The sequence below is a fragment of the Armigeres subalbatus genome, chromosome 3, assembly GCF_024139115.2.
Source record: "Armigeres subalbatus isolate Guangzhou_Male chromosome 3, GZ_Asu_2, whole genome shotgun sequence".
NCBI classification, from domain to species: domain Eukaryota; kingdom Metazoa; phylum Arthropoda; class Insecta; order Diptera; family Culicidae; genus Armigeres; species Armigeres subalbatus.
In genome coordinates this window covers 247349681-247354845 of record NC_085141.1, presented here as the reverse complement: position 1 = coordinate 247354845, position 5165 = coordinate 247349681, and the positions used below count along the sequence as shown (strand labels likewise).

The 5165-nt window shown below is 37.4% G+C and overlaps 1 long non-coding RNA gene across 2 annotated transcripts; it reads right to left on the bottom strand.

Moving 5' to 3' along the window:
- Window positions 1-1096: 1096 nt before the first annotated feature.
- Window positions 1097-2608, bottom strand: LOC134223234 (uncharacterized). Of its 2 annotated transcripts, none has more exons than XR_009982489.1 (3): window positions 2290-2608; window positions 1884-2190; window positions 1097-1822 (listed from the first exon to the last, which is right to left on the bottom strand). It is a non-coding gene; the product is annotated as an uncharacterized LOC134223234 (long non-coding RNA). The 2 variants fall into 2 exon arrangements; XR_009982490.1 differs by having other exon boundaries at window positions 2077-2190.
- Window positions 2609-5165: the final 2557 nt, after the last annotated feature.

Genomic DNA, 5165 nt, shown 5'->3' with positions numbered 1-5165 from the left:
GAACTCACATTCTTTATCTTGAGGAGACGACGATAGTGGGTTTGGGATGCTCTTCGGAAAAGAGGGAGGGTGTGGGGAGAGGTATTGTTTAGTTTCGATCAACTCGGTGTAATTTATTTATTTAATTACTAGCAGACCCTATGTCCTTTTTCACGTATCATGGGAAGAATATTTTGGATGGTTTCTGCCAGCAAAATATATTTTACCAGTAATGACAGCCACAATCATTCTCGTTAGTTTATTACCTCTATTGTTTCGACAGTTATTTAGCTAACATGTATGAAAAACTGCAACGGAATCCACAACGAGGATCATCCTCTTTAGTTTATAACATAACAGTTTATAGCTTATTACCGCTCATACATCATAGTTTATTTGTTTGTACCTATGAATATGAATTGGGTTACCGTTCGATTCGCAATATTTTATATCAAACACTTAAGGGAGCCAAAGCGTTGTTCCAAAGAATAAAATGCTACCATTACTCACAATAAAATACACGTTCATCACATTTTATCACATTGCTCTGCTAGATTTATTCGAAAATTTTGATGTTTAAAAGTTTCAAAATCTGCAATAATAATAAAATGTTTAATTAGTAACAAAAATCAAATGAAAACACTCAGCATCGATTAATGCTTGAAAGCTCTCATTCTCTCACGATCGGGTAACAAAGGTAACAAAAAAGCATGTGATTTCCTCCCCCTATGCTCACCACCCATCCGACTGGCGTCCACGTCCTGGCGCATCATTTACGAAAAGCATAAACACCCATAAAGGAAACCCCAACCAAAATAACAACACAACCACGTGCTACCGGCTCTACAATGAGAGAGAGCCAGTCTTGCGAGAGAATAAACAAAGTGGGCGAGTAAACTTGGCTGATGTGAGTTCCACCAGATTTTGACAGCTACCTTTTGAGTGCCAGCTCAAACGCTGGACGACGGAGGCAACACTGTAGACGGATAAACGACGATACAACTTAGTGCTTTCTAGGGAGGTGTTCGAAGTGGAAATTTACCTTGTTAAAAGTGATTGAAGTGCATTTGGTGGTGAAATTCACAATTGGCCAACGGTAATCCACCGGTAGGTACTGTTTTCCGTAACTGCAATCAAAGTTCACCGCATTCTTGGGGATGAAATTGTTGGCGTGTTCTGCGGCATGGCGGTCGCCATTTTCATTTTTCTGTCGTAAGAGTTGACCCGCACTGTGAGTGTCGTCTACCAACTGCGCACGTCATGTTGATTCTGGCAAACGCTTTACTTTTTGTTGAAAACGCTTCAAAATGATAACAATTTTATGAAACTGACAGTAATTATAACTAATTATGGAAGAATATACTAATCTATGCATAGTTCGATATGATTAATTGTACTCCCTTACAATATGTCAGCAGTATTAATAGAAGTACTGATGTAGCATCAATATGGGCGACGATCAAAATCCAATATGGTGGCCGCTAAAACAAAATGGCGACCATTCAGATCCTTTCCAGTTACATAACTTACAGATTGGACCTTTAATACATAGCCAGCTAGACGCGATCTTTATAGTATTGGCATATCACTATCACAAACAGCTTAGTTTACTCGCACAAACTACAGCTACTAACAGCAGCCGCGTTTGTTTGATATTAATGTTTTGTTTCCCACACGCGCGCGCCCGCCAACGTTCAAGCGTTCTGGGGGCTTGCTCGCGAGACGCTTTTACTCTCACTCCTGATGCGACCATAGGAGAATTCGTTTGCCGCACGTAACCACTCTGCGGGGTCGTATCACATCATAGGCTAGGTGAAGTGTATGGTGGCGCCATCCCCAAAGGCTGGAAAAAGAAAACAGTACATATTTCTAATAGGAATCTAATGAAAGTAAAACTTATGAACCTTGACTCAGAATTCTAAAAGTTATTATTACGTGTGCCGACTGTTGCTCTATATTAACTTATTCTTTTTGTACCAGAATTCAATGAACCCAATGTAAATGCTTACTAGCATATAATGCCTGGCTACTACTATTGTCGTAATAGGCCTTTTTATATGATAGGAATAAACCTAAATATGTTTGCAATGTACATACGTAGATATATTGTCTGCATGTATTTTATGGCTTTCCGTGTTTTATACCTCATACGCTCATCATCATTAATTAACTATTCGCCTAGCCTATTCCGCAAAGAACCTTCGGTACAATCTGTGAATGACAGAAACGTCATAGATATTGCAAAAAGAGCAAAAATATTCATCTGATGTTGGCCACAGGAAGGATTTCCGAAAACTGCAAACAGCTTACCTGACCTGGATGTTGTTCGCCGCCTGCTGCATGTGGACTGAAGAAAATCAGAATCATGCAGTGAACCGTAGCAACCATGGACTACCCCATAGGTAAATAAAAACGTAGATATCACCCGAAAAGTGTCGAAACTGTCATTGCTATTGCAAGAGTGTGTTTCTTTCGGTGCGAAGTAAAACGTTGACGGCCATCTTTCCTTTTTGAGAATATCGGAAGGAATTAACCTCGAAGTTAGTGGAAAAGCGTACATTAATAGCATCTAATTATCTACTCAAGAAGAAAAATCGATAAATCAGTGAAAAGTGATATCTTCCAACACGGTAATGACGAAAATAATGTGAAAAAGTGTATGTTAAGGAAACGAATGGGGTGTGTCGAAACTGTAGGTTAAGGTCTGAAAATCGTGAAAAAATGTGCTTTTAATAAAACTATGCTTTATACACACATTCCATCGTTGTGAAAAGCATCAAATGATTAGAATAGTCAAGAAGATGACTGATGGACTTGTGAAGTGTGAATAATTTCGATTATTAGACATGATTGTTCATATTGTTCAGTATACAACAGCCATTTTGTTTTTTCGCATGTGAGACGCCATCTTTGATTTGCGTAACATTTTCATATGAGTGGTTGAGAAGTTGAGAATAGCTACAGATAATTAGTGTGATACGTGGTGTGTGTTGTGTAAATCAATTTACATTGTAAATAATGCGTTGTAGGATCGTAAGTTAGTTCTGTACGATTGCAAATGATGGAAGTTTGTGACAAATAGCATCTTGTTCAGGTTACGAGCTTTATTGCCCAATATCATATTAGATAGACATAAGATTTGTGAACTTCGACACCAGATACACCTTATAAAGAGGTAAAACTTGTAGTCTGATAGACTGTAAGGTGTCTGAGAAGGTGCCCTTCCAAGCAGAATATGAAAATGAACAGGAAAATTTAAATGATGTGGATGTTTCATGAAATAAAATTGAGGGTGGATTTATTATTATGGTTACAAACTTGTGCACATGATGATATTGTGATGTGAATGTGGTAATAGTGTGCAATATATATTGATCAGTTCGTAGATACAAAGATGATGTAACTTATTTAATTAAACGATTCAGAACAATTAAGAGTTTTTAATCAATCAACATGTATTTAATTATTTTTATTATTGTTATATTTTATCAATTTGGGTTCAGAGTTATCCAGTGATCAATTTAGTGCCATTATTGTTTGTTTTTCATAAAACTGCCTCGTAAGAATGGCCGCCCCAAACTCAGCTGAGAAATTCACGAAATACAACCTATGTTTAAATGTGGTAGTGATGTTTACATTTAGATTTTTATTATTTCACGCAAAATATGGTAAAGTATGATGATATAAACAGCCAGGAAAGTCAAGTTTTTAATTACCCCCAAACACACGCGACACGACAATCGCGACGCGATTCAATCGCTTGGCGACTGCGATTCTGCCGCCGTTGGTATGGAAATGTAAATGGACCATTGCACAGTGGTTAAAATCCCGAAACACGTGATCGTCGCCTTTTTCGGTATGAAATCGTGTTTTAAATGGCATAGTATGTTCAGCAAGTATGTTGCATACATCAAGGAGTATCATTTGAGAAAAAAATATTTTGAATAATTCACCTAAAAGTGAGATAGAATTTTTTTTTCAAATTTTGTTGAAACAGAATGGCGTCTTTGGGAAAGTTATCAGAAATAATGTACAGAAAAAGTTTGTCAAAGACACTACGGGTCTATCTACTGAAACGAACAAAATATGACTCAATTTCAGATAATAAGTATTCATTGAATAACTTTGCATGGTCGAATTTTTAAGGTCAACAATGTTCTAGAAACTTATTCAGCACATAAAAATACAGCATTTAACTACAAAATCATAACAATAATTTCAATTGATGGAAGAAAATTCGAGATTTACGAACAATTTTTTTTATTATTCGAACACTTTTTTCACACCAAAATATCTCGCAAGGTTGCAAAAAGTGGCAGTCAAATCAATGCACATTCAAAAGATAAGCTGCAAGGCTTTCTATTACAAGCGGTTTTATGTGTATCTCGTTGTATCCTCGTCAGATATTTGTCCCATGCTTTCCTCCATTGGTTCCCTGTGCCATTGCGATTGTTCTGGTCAATACCGGAGTAGCAACTATGAACTACACGGTCATCATGCTCATGCTCAGATTGCTGTACTTCTTCTTGGACTTCTTTTTCTAGAAGCTCCAACTGGAACTTGGCCTGCTTTTCTACTTTCGCATTTCCTCAGTTATTACTTGAATGCTTTGTATGCCCGCCATTGCATGAGTATGTATCTTGTGGGGCAAGTACAATGGATACCAGGGATTGAATACTAAAGAGAAAGAACAAGTCTCTCACTTATCATCTCTGTATACATACACTATATGTAGCATACCGTGAGAGACTTTTTTCGCAAGCTGTCATGATAGAGAACTGATTCGGGATGCTATACCCCATGATAAATTTCTTTTAGAAAGCTCCAAATCCGGGAAGCAATTGCTCTGATGGTGCATTTCAACTTGTTCTACACAGATGTGCAGTAACCAACACGAAAGGAGCGAAAACGAAGCGAGAATCACAATTTTTCTGTGGGGCTGCACGCTTAAAGTCATTCACACAATTTTGTTGTTCGATCACACAAAACGGACCTAATCTGGAACAATACATTTTATGAGTAACTGCCATGTTACTCATTTTAGTGTAATTGACGGTTAACGATTTTCGATGAGTTCATTTCACACAGTGAGAGAGCGGTCGAAAAACGGACCTAACCTCAATTATATGTTTTCATGTAAATTGAAAATTATCACAACATTTTTATACTATTTCAGAGGAGTCCCC